Below are 12,802 nucleotides of genomic sequence, written 5' to 3'. Positions count from 1 at the left end.
TTGCCAAATGGGAGTGGCTGGAAAGGAGCAGTCCCCCCCCACCCTTGGGGAACAGCTACTCCATGTGACCTTTTCAAATATATGAAAACACCCATCACTTGGCTTAGCGACACCCCCTGCTCCTCTACAGCCAATCTCGAGTGTGGGGAGTTATTCATATATTTGAAAATGTCACATGTTTCCCAAGGGTGGGGGGAACTGCTCTTTTCCAGCCCCTCCTAATTGGCAACTGCCTAGTCACACAGCAGATGCTAATAAAAGGTACAATATAACATATATTTTTTTCTGTAAAACCTATTTTTTATACAAAAACACTTTGGCAGTGTATGTACTATGCTCTGTGGGGACTGGGGGAGTGCTAAAAATGGGTCTCCTGGTGACAGGTTCCCTTTAAGGGAGTACAGGCGAGAGAGACCTGAAGGTATGTGAACACCTAAATATTTAATGGATGTGTCAGCCCATCGAAAACGGAGTGCAGAATCCAAATACGAAAACTCTGCTGGGTCAAGTGTTACATTTAGTAACTCTGATTTTTGTAATTTAACTTTGAAGTTTACCAAAAGTATCAAACTCCTTCATTATAGCGGAAAGAGATATTCTAGGCTTATAGTCACATAAAGAATTAAATCATACACAAATAAGGACATCTTATGATGAGTGTGCCCCACCTTTCAGCTCTGAACATCAAGATTGTTCCAGAGATAGTCAGAGATTCCATTACCAAGATATACAGGAGGGGAGATAAAGTGTATCCCTACTTAGTCCAATTGGAGATTGAGAGTGGCAATGAAAGTGCCCAGTTTACCTTGACTCTCGTTGATGGACTGTGATATAAGGCCATAATTCATGTGTAGACCCAGTCCAATGGAGCGTAAGGTGGCCTCTAGGAGCTCCCAGTGTACACGATCAAAGGTTTTCTCAGCGTCTATGGATAACAAATACATGGAGGTCCAGGAGACCTGTTCGATCAGTGAGATTGTTTGAATCGTATTGTCTCTGGGCTGCCTCCCGGAACAAAGTCCACGTGTTCTTGATGTATCAGGGTCAGAATAAATGGCTGGAGCCATAGAACCAGCAATTTAGAGCATACTTTTGTGTCCACATTTAAAAGGGATATTGGTCAAAAATTGCCACGATGTGGCTCATTTACTTAGGGTTCCGCGGACGCATTTCCGTTGGGACTTTTTCCGACGTTTTCAGGGATCTCACTGCTGGGACAGGGATTTAGAAGGGGATTGTGTCGCACACAATCAGATTTTGGCGCATCGGCGCCGGCTTTCATGCGACAGAAATCGGGGGGCGGCCCATCAGGCGATCCGACTGATTCGGACAGAGTGTGGGATTTAACTTTAAAATTGTGTCGTAAGCCTTGCACTTACATACACCGGGAAGAAGATGGTGAATTCCGGCAGACCAGAGCGGGGAGCAACACATGCAGGATATCGGGTGCACGATCATAGTGAATCACAGCAGAGTTCATTCTCGTCGGACACTCCGGATCGGGAAATGCACAGGACTGGGTAAGTAAATGTGCCCCAGTGTGTCTGATCCTTCTCCCGGTTTGGGTTACAATGTTACATACGACACAGGACCGGGGAAGTAAATTTGCCCCAGTGTGTCTGATCCTTCCCCCGGTTTGGGTATCAATGTTACATAAGCCTGGAAGGGGACAGTCCCCAGAGATGAATGCCTTAGTGAGCAGGGACAATAATTCTGGCTTACAGAATTTATAGAACCTGGAATTGATTGATTGAACCAGGGTTGAACTTTTTAGATGAAAAACACAACTTTCTCTCAGAGATATCATTCTCCAGGGAGAATTCTTTATGGACCAATGCTTTACTCAGAGAGTTTATGGAAAAAATATGAGTTGTTGGAGTGGGATTAAAACCAAACCAGTATATCTATTCCAGAAGGAAAAGACTTGGTTTTAATCCCGCATCAGGTCATGCTTGATGTCAAGGGAGCTGCCTTACAAGGAAGCTAAAATAGGTGTGGTTTTCCTTATCCCATCCTGGAAAACTTTGCATATTTTCCCAGAATCCCCCTAGTCGAGCATCCATGGCTATAAGACTTCACACTCCTACATGGTGGCCTTAATTGGCAGTCTCCATAAGGAGAACTCTTACTTCCCAACCCTAGAGTGAGGGCAATAAGGACTTAAGTTTAGGAGCTTTCTTTATTTCAACCTGGCTCCATCAGACATGAAAATGATTCTCAGAGATGCTTCGGATTGCAGACTTAATCTCCTTAGTGCACAGAGAATAATTCAGAAGAAGATCATTAAGTCTCCATGAAGAAGACAAAAGGCGGAGAAAAGTGTGGAGAACAAACCTGCGGAGGACAATGACAAATAAACAGACAGTGGGTTAACCAGAACCGTACACAAAACAAGTATCAAAGACAGAAATATATATACTACAATAATTTGCACGACAAGAAAATTTACGCACATCGAACTGAGAATAATAGTCCAGATCGCTGGTTATCTGAAGCGCTTGACAGATGCGGAGAGGGCGCTCGACCACCCTCACCCCTACGGCCTCTACATCTTGGAAGTATGGCCAGTAGTGGAGGGGCCATTCTTCCCCTAGACCAGGGGTCTCAAACTCGCGGCCCGCGGGACAATATTTTGCGGCCCCCACCTGCATGGAGAGGGCAGGTCGCGCTGCATGGAGAGGGCTCACGGGCCGAGCCCTCTCCATAGCCGGTAAGTCTTTGCTACATATTGCAGCAAAGGCTTACCGGTAACACCCGCGATCGGTGCTAGTACCGATCGCGGGTGTTTTCACAGCGATGGCTGCCGGCAAAGCTGCCGGCAGCCTCAAACAGATAGCGGCGCATGGGCGCCGCCATCTTACCTGGGATCGCCGCTCCCCGTGACGTCATCGGGGGGCGGCGATCCGTCTCCATGGTAGCCTCGGGTCTTCATTGTAATGAATGAGGAGGAAAATCCCCATATATTGCCATACTGTAGTATGGCAGTATATGATAGGATCGATCAGACAACCTAGGGTTAAAGTACCCTAGGGAGTCTGAAAAATAGTATAAATAAAAATACAAAAAAGTTAAAAAAAAAAAAATGATAATAAAAAAACCTAAAATTTCAAATCACCCCCCTTTCCCTAGAACTGACATAAATATAAATAAACAGTAAAAATCATAAACACATCAGGTATCGACGCGTCTGAAAATGCCCGATCTATCAAAATATGATGCGTTTAACCCCGTAACGGAAAATAGCGCCCAAAGTCGAAAATGGCACTTTTTTGCCATTTTGAAAAATATAAAAAATCTATAAAAAGTGATCAAAAGGTCGTACAGTCTTAAAAATGATATCATTGAAAATATTATCAAATTTCGCAAAAAATGACACCACCCACAGCTCCGTACACCAAAGTATGAAAAAGTTATTAGCACCAGAAGTTGGCAAAATCAAAAAAATAATTTTTGTACAGGAGGTTTTAATTTTTGTAAATGTATGAAAACATTATAAACCTATAACAAATTTGGTATCCCCTTAATCGTACCGACCCAAAGAATAAAGTAGACATGTCATTTGGGGCGCTCAGTGAAAGACGTAATATCCAAGCCCACAAGAAAATGGCGCAAATGCGTTTTTTTCATCATTTTCATTGCATTTGGAATTTTTTTCCCCGCTTCCAAGTACATGGCATGGAATATTAAATACCATCACTATGAAGTGCAATTTGTTACGCAGAAAACAAGCCGTCACACAGCTCTTTATGTGTAAAAATAAAAAAGTTATAGATTTTTGAAGGTGGGGAGTGAAAAATGGACATGAAAAAACAGGAAAGGGCCCGTAACCGGTTAATCCCCTTCCCTCCGGTACTTGAAGAAGATGAAGTCGCCGCTCTGAACGCACTTGGTGCAGGTCAGAGCGGCGACTTCATCTTCTTCGATGGGAGGCAAGTACCGGGGGGAGGGGGGGATGGAGTGTCCTGGGCTCAGTGCGGTAGGAGCTTGGGACCCCTCGGTGCACAGGACGCGTTCATAGAGAAAACATGTCTCCCAGCTTGGGGCTTTCCTTGCGCTGGGAGACGCCATGACATTTGAATCTGAATAATGATATTTTGTAAGCGCATTTTGTGTGGAAAACTTGATGCGGCCCAGCCTTACCCAGAATCTACCTCCAGCGGCCCCCAGGTAAATTGAGTTTGAGACCCCTGCCCTAGACCCTCTGGAATGGGGTGCCTTGGCCATTCAGTAATGATGAGTATCACAAAACCCAGAGAAGCAGAAAGTCCGGGAACATCAGCTCAATGCTGTAGGGTGTATCTTCTATCCATGTGTTGAACATGAAGACAGAAGGAGAACCCCCAGGATGTTCCTCTTCCGTCATTCTCCCAGAAAAGACTTGAGAACTTTGCTCTGGCAAACAAGACTTTTATATTATTGATGTAAACCCTGTTTTCTGTGTCATCCAGTTTATCAGCCAAGAACTGTATTTGAAATGTATTCATTTCATTAACATTAAGGACATTGACATACACCTATCCTTTTTCATATCATCACAGGAAGGAGGGCTGGGGGGGGGGATGTCGAAATCTTACTTGTATTAAGTTCTATTTTAATCCCTTTTATTTTACCAAACTGTTGTATATTTTTGCATTGTATGTTACATAGTTCATACCTCCCAACATTTGGGAAAAGGAAAGAGGGACAAAATGGCGGCACGCGTAGTGTGCCGCGGCGAACCCCCTAAGCCACACCCCCAATCACTCCCTGGCCACGCCCCAAATTTTAGCCATATTAAAAATAATAAAAATCATAATTTAAAAAAAAAATAAAATATTATCCTCATTGGGATTTGAACCCAGAACCTGCAGTGTCCATGTACAATAATAACACAGCGCCTCAACCCACTGAGCTATAACCTCTGTGATTAACAAGCGGAGAATTTTGGTAACTAAGAACTATATACTGCCTTGGTATATAGGGAGGGATCTTCTCAGATTATTGTAATTATTGAGACTATTATTATTATTATTATTATTATTATTGAGATGATTATTATTATTTTTACCATTATTAATAATCATCTCCATAATAATAAAATTTATAATAATAATAATAATAATAATAATAATAATAATAGTCTCAATAATTACAATAATAATCTCTGAGAAGATCCCTCTCTATATATCAGTGCATTAGTCTGTGTCACAGTGTAAATGGCAGATAACACTTCTTACTTACCAGAAATCCTCAGCTCTCTATCACTGGGCTTATAGCTCAGTTAGTTAGGCTCCTGTCTATGGTGCAGAGGGTCCCAGGTTCGAATCTCAGCCTGGCCAAAACTTTATTTAATTTAATTATATAAAGAGCTTGTGTCTGGGGAAGACCTGGAGACCATATATGGACAGATAGAGATCTGACCTGATGACGTGGTCCCTGCTCTCTCCACTAAGCCGACACTTCTCTGAAAAGGATTCCCTGCCCGATGTCTGCTCTGGGGAACCCTAGGAGATGCAGTGACCATATATGGACAGATCTGAAGCTGATGACGTGGTCCCTGCTCTGCGCTAAGCCCGACACTTCTCTGAAAAGGATTCCCTCCCGATGTCTGTAGAAGCCATTCTGTACTGTGAGTTCAGACTTTCAAAGTACTTACTATGCGGACACAGCAGCGGGACACAGCGGGACCTGGGGGGAGAATCCGTGACAATATCATAGCTGCCCGTGACGCGGGGCAGAGGTACGAAAAACGGGAAAGTCCCGTCAAAATCGGGACGGTTGGGAGCTATGCATAGTTATATAGTTTATATGGTTGAAAAAAGACACATCAAGTTTATTTTATGTTCCGTTTTTGTTTAAAGTACGAATGAAACGCTCACCACGCTGTTATTTGCTGTTTAGCAATTTTTCTTTATCAAAAATATATCAATTGTTACAAGCATTTTAGGCAACACATAATCACCCAAGTGTGAAAGTCCATATAATCCAGCGTAAACTTCAGGGAGTGGGGTTAAGCACACCACGTTTTTACTCCATTAAGGAGGACGGCATCCAGCACATCATGTGACGTTTCGGGACGTGGCCCCTTCTTCAGACATGCGTGACAATCCCACCATCAATATAAAAACAGCGGTCAATATGCAAATTAGTCTAAAAGACAACAAGATTTTAAAAACGATGAAAAATTGTCTGATAAACGGCATAGAAGCGGTACTATACATCAATGGCAATTAATATTCAAAAGTTATTTACCAAATGTTTAGAACATCAGCATATGTACCTAAAGTAGAAAACTCCACCTAACCACAACATTTACAAAGGTTTACAAAAGCCTGCAAAAATGTGCAAAAGTTTACACAGTTTACCAAAAAAATTACAAAAAGTTTACTAAGTTTACAAAAAGACACCAAAATTACAATTTTCATTCATCCCTTTTGGAGCAAGGGAAAATCCAATATACTTCGCGCTGTAGCAATTTTTTTAAACTATGGAACCCTGATTAACCCCTTCAATCTCTTCCAGCACAGCCGCACTTATGTCGGATTTCCCGAATATTTCCGTTTTGCGCCGAATTGCCCAGTGATTTTGGCGCACGTGATCGGATTGTGGCGCATCGGCGCCGGCTTTCGCGCAACAGAAATTGGGGGTGTGGCCGCCGGAAAAACACGACGGATTCGGAAAAACAATGGAATTTTAAAAAAAGATTGTGTCGCAAAAATATCACTCACATACACAGAGATGGAGGAGGTGAATTCCAGCGAACTCTGGCGGACTTCAGCGCAGCAGCGACACCTAGTGGACATTGGGCGCACTACCTTAGTGAATCCTAACAGAACCCGAATCAGCGTTGGAGAACACGCCGCTGGATCGCAAATGGACCGGGTAAGTAAATCTGCCCCATTATGTCTGGACTGGAAGAAATGACGGGCCACAGTAGTTTCACCAAATTTTTTGTTTCTTTATCTGTCAAGCTACTTTCTAGTTCTACCTTCTTACTGTAATTCCTTATTGCAGATTTGTGTTCATTAATGCGTATTTTGATTTGTCTTGTGGTTTATCCCACATATGCCACATGGACACTTAAGCATATAAACAACTTTTTTTGTATTACATGTAAACCAGCCCTTAATAGGGATGGGTATCCCTTTTATGGGATGTACAATCCTGGCCCCTTTTACAATATTGTTACAGTTTTGGCATGATAAGCAGGGAAAGTTTCCTTGTTTTTTACTTCTCAAAAAAAGTCTTGACACTTATTTAATTCTCAAATCTGCCCTAACCAAACTATTCCCCAATGATTTTCCTTTACGATAAATAAATTTGGGAAAGTCTTTGAACAAATGTCCAAATTTTGGTTCATATTTTAATAAAGACCAATGCTTTTTGATTGTATTTTTAATTAATTCAGCATGCTTATCATATGTGGAGACAAACTGCATCAAACGTAGAGAATTTAGAACTTTGAAAATAAAGAATTTTTCAAAATTTTTGCCAAATTTAGTTTTTTTTCATAAGTAAATACAAAAGATATCATCCAAATTTTTAAACTAATTTGAAGTACAATGTGTTACGAGAAAACAATCTCAAACGGACGCACCAACGTTACGGGAAAACCTATCTCCTAGAAAATATACAAGTTTAATATCGTTGCACCTTCAGTGAACATCATTGGGTTATACCTCAAGAAAAACTGCCATGTCTAAAGACATTTATCATATGCATTATCTACCATATGTAACATTTGTCTGCCCTCAAACACTCTGAACCTCTATCGGAAGGAGTTAAAAAGATGAAGGAGTTAAAAGGTTAAAATTCCATCCGCACCTATGAACAATACCCACGGTTCACTCTCAAAAATTCATTTATATCATGAAAGGCACAGATGTGCACTTGGGCCCATGTAGTGCCATTTGTGCCCCTTTTTTTAGCCCAGCCTGAGATCTAATAAGGTGTTACATGCTGGTAAGCATATCATATTATTGTATATTCTTTTATCTGATGTACCATTTATCTTGTTTTAAATATTACAATTAATAAACATATGTGTATTTATACATTTTCGATTATCATTGTGGACTGGTGCTTGGTGCGATTTTTTTCTTTTTTTCTTAGTTTTTTTCCTTATACAGTCAAGCACCTGTATACCACCAAAAGCACTGTTATTTCTAGTCAATGTTGGGGTCAGGGTAGTGCAGAGTCACTAGTGTTGTTCTTTTAAAAGCTTTAGGAACAATACTTAATCTGGATCAGCAGTTCTACTCTGCACTGGTCTAAAGACCAACACATTATTACCCCACAGTGTTTCTGCATGTCATTATACATTCTGCAGCAGCATCACATTTGTTTGCTAATTGCGATTTGCAATTTGGTTGCAACGTTGTGCATCCTTTCTATGGCAACATCATATGTTACAGATGAAATATATCACCATATAGCTGGAGCCTAAATGTCAATGGCACTATGGAACAATATAGACACATACATTGGGCACAGTAAGGTCACTGTGAGTTTGTGTGCTGTATATTTGAGGTAAAATTAGGAAGATGCTTCTTACACAAACATATGCACATCACAGTAGCATAAAGTGCTTCTTGCATAAACATTCACATATCACAGTAGAGAGACGTCCAACATCATTACCCACTACTCACACATTAGGAATATGATGGGAAACTATAGCCTCTTGAAACTATACAGTGTTTTTCACATATAAACAAAGAAAATAATCTGAAATGTTCAACTTGATGTACTGGCAATATCAATGATACATTCACCACACAACGGAGATTAGACTGTGGAAATAAAGACCATAGTGATCATCTCATAGGGAATCACCTATCAGCACATCCTTACACTGCAGAACAGGAAAGAAAACAATAATACATCCAGCTACCAACTGCACAGAAGTGACACAGTGTAATGCCCTCATGCACAGACAGAAGGCCTTTTGTATTTCTTCAAGAAAGCATTGATTCTTTAATCCTGCCTCCTCTCGCTGGCTCTATCCATCTGCCTCACTCTGGCAGTCTCTTCATCCATCTGTCTGTCTCTGGCAGTCTCTATATCCATCTGCCTGTCTCTGGCAGTCTCTATATACATCTGTTTGTCTCTGGCGCTCTCTCACTTCATATGTTAATGTATTTTAACCATTTATTCATAGAGTAACTTTAGTTGAGAACATGTATTTTTTTTTCTCGATTACAGATTATATCACTTAAAAATAACATATGTTTCCATGTCCTTTGTTTTTAATAAAGAAAGAATCTTTCAGTATTTAGAAAATGAAAATAGATCCTCTTTGAATTCTATGGTTTATGTATCATAATACATAATGAAACATATGGTCCTTAGATGCAATAAACAGAATCTGTGACCAGAATAGAGAATATTTTTTTAATATATAGAATTCTGTCCTATGTGGTTTAGGGTGTATTCACAGTTGGTGTTTAATGCATCCGTTTCAGAATGCACCGCAACAGCTGAATAGAGATTAAATTGATGTTACCATTTGCGTTTCCAAACGTAACCATAAAAGAAAGTTGTCTGCCAAGCTGCTGCAGGAATGGATCCAAACTGTGTCACAAAGTGTGCATACAGATGTCCTTGGAGAATATATCCTTAAGAGCTGATGTTGAGGCATATCTTACTGTTTTTAAAAACAGTGAAGGGAGCATGTCAGCAGATGTGTCACCTAAAAGTTGATGGTTATCCTGTAAAGGCGCTAAAGGACTTTGGGAGTTAAGTTACCCTTGTACATAGCAGCATTGTAGACTTAGCCTCATTCATCGAATGTTTTATAAGGGTCCAATGCATTCATGGGAACATTAAGGAGTACACCACTATTGTGATGAAAATACAGACTCCTTATGGGATTGCTTCGCATGAAGTCTGGGTAAAAAAAAATCCCTAATGCACACAGTGATTTTGGGGAGATACTTTCCAAGTTTTTGGGACTTGTGGCATAACAATATCACATGTGAGTTATTTCTGATGTAAGTGCAATATTCCTGCCAACGCAATATTAATGTCAGGAGCAAGCTGGTTGGATGATCCCTTGAGGTGGACACTCCCCAAGGTTATATAAACCTTGGGTGTGGAAGGTTCTGGTCTCTTTCCCCTGAGGTCTCTCCAGAGAAGCTCAGAGAGAGCTGAGGCACACCACTCCTCAGCACATGGCATGCAGCCATGAGGCCCATGCAGACCTCCAGCACAAGAAATCTGCCTCAAACTTGCTGTTGAAGCAGCCAACCATCCACCAGCCTGATGCCGCCTTACCAGGCTGTGAGCACATCTTCCTGAGGAGTCAGATCCAACCAACTATGTCCTTCCAGCTGAAGTCTGCTGCTGTTTAGGGCCATTGCCTGCTGTTTCATTAAAGTACTGTAAGTTCTGTAAGTCTGCCAGGCTCAGGACGAGGCCTCCATTCCCGTATACCAAACACCATGACCATAGCGTCCCCAAGGCCGCAACAGTCTTCATCCAGGTCACGAGAAAGGCTCGGCCCCGGTGGGGGATGTTGCAAGTGTCGTCACCTGGGAGCCGGTGTCAATTAATGCAGTTAGGGTCACCCCGTTGATGGTGACAAGTGTCGTCCTGATGCCCAAACCGGTGACCGTATACACATCTGGACCTTCTCAGCTACTGTAGTGTCGATGGAGTATGACACTCTTGATCTCGGTCTGCAGGTGGTGTTGTATAGTATGTGGGCTGGGAGTTCTAGTTCCTTTTGTCAGGTAAAAACCTCTAACTATTCCAGACGTTCCAGTGTTGGTGTAATGTTTCTGTCAAGCAGGATATTTGGTCCGCTTGGGTGGCAACTTCCTTAGAAATCAGAGATTGGGAGACCTGTTGTGCTGACCAGATAGCTGAGGCAGATTTTTCATCAGTCAGGGGTGCTCATTCCTCTCATTTCCTCCTCATTTCAGATGTAAGTTGCTCCTCAAGTACATCAATGCAAAGAGTTTGTATGTTCTCTCCGTGTTTGCGTGGGTTTCCTCCGAGTACTCCGGTTTCCCACACTCCAAAAACATACTGTTAGGTTGTTTAGATTGGGAGCCCCATGGGGACAGGGACCAATTTGTCATGCTTTGTGCAGCGCTGCGTAATCTGTGTGCGCTATATAAATAAAGAATTATTATTATTATTATTATTATTATTATTATCAATGGCCATCTCCTTAAATTCTTGGAAGGAAGCGTTTGGATGATAAAGAGATAACATTTTCATCTGACTTTTGTGGTTCTTCAAGGAATTGAAGGATTTGCTCTCACAGAGTTTGGTCCTGATTCTCTGACTCTCTGGGCTCTACATGTATAATATCATCCCAGGCTTCTTGTAAAGAGAGGTTGAAGTCTCTGAGGGACTCTTCACAAAGAACCACAGTTTTAATTCACATATGGTGTGGTTTTCAAAGGTAGTTCTCAGCTTATCCAGTATTTGAATTACAGTCTGACATTCTTATGGAGGCCAAAATTTGACCTCTCGAAGAGCTGCTCCCTGCAACTGGCCAATCAATATGGTTATCTGCTGTTCTTCAATCACATGGTATAAGGTAAAGGTGGCTAGCATCTTTGCCCTAAATTATAAGTGGGTATTAGGTTTTCCTTCATATTGGCGAAGCAAAGGAGCCCCCAGGCATTGTAAGAGACATGACTGCATTAGGTACAGCAGGCTGGTAGGGACTCACAGGGGTACTTGGCAGACCCTCACGTCTGCGCACAGGTGAGGGTGGTGGAGATTGATGGCAATCCAATGTGGCATTCTCTTCCTGCCCTGACATATTGGCACCATAGATTCTAAGCCTGAGGGACAATTGTCTGTTGATATGGGCTTGTAGTAGAGATGTGGTCCCTTTAAGGCACATTCACTATTCCCTGGGAGGTGAGCCAATACACACCTAGCTCTGGAAACAATCTTTCCCTCTTTTTACTTCCCCAGTGGTACTGACTCAGTTTCAGCCGCAATGATGGGACAGCTCCAGTGCACACTTGATCCTTCTCTGGATGGTCAGCACGCAGGAGGAGATCAGCGGAGGTAAGCAATGCTCTTCTTCGGAAGCAGGAAACTTGGATCGGCCCTCCAGTTGATGTGCACATGGGCGGCAGGCGCCCCAGTAGCATGCGTTGAAGAATCCAACATGGCCAATTAACCCTCTTCCTTGCTGGATCACTGCAGCTTCTTGTCCTCCTCTGAGGTACTTTGTGCCACACGCGTAGGGGGCGGAGCTTATCATGTGCAGCCTGGTGGGATGGAAATTTTTGCTGTGTAGCACAGTCTCTGTCAAAGGTTAATGCTATCAGCGCTGCAGCAGATGTAGAAGAGCAGACATAGTTCTTTGCATTCCCTCCAGTATATAGCCAGCCCAGCCCCCCCAGTATACAGCCTGTCATATATAGCCTGCCAGCCCCTGTAGTATATAGCCTGCCATCCCCTGTAGTATATAGCCTGCCAGTCCCTGCAGCATATAGCCAGCCCATCCCCCCCAGTATATAGCCTTCCAGAACTCCCCCCCCCCCCAGTGTATAGCCTGTCCACCTCCCTCACCCCAGTATATAGCTGGATGGCCCCTGCCCTGAGTATGTCAAGCTTTTAATACAATAAAAACTGTCACTGTACTCACCTTTCCGACAAACAGCCCCCCTGAATGGCCTCTTCTTGCTTCCAATGCTCCGGTGCCTCTTCGGGTTATTCAGGGCCCTCTTCAGGTCCTAAGGTGAACCGCAAGGTGGAATGTAAGCCAGAAGAACCTGCTGTGTATACGCAGACAGGATGATGTGAGTCTATGGGCGAATCGCTGTCCAAGCAGAAAAGACAGTTGGAGCCT

Source organism: Engystomops pustulosus, chromosome 1 (genome assembly GCF_040894005.1).
Source record: "Engystomops pustulosus chromosome 1, aEngPut4.maternal, whole genome shotgun sequence".
NCBI classification, from domain to species: Eukaryota; Metazoa; Chordata; class Amphibia; order Anura; family Leptodactylidae; genus Engystomops; species Engystomops pustulosus.
Note: the sequence above shows the minus strand (reverse complement) of the source record.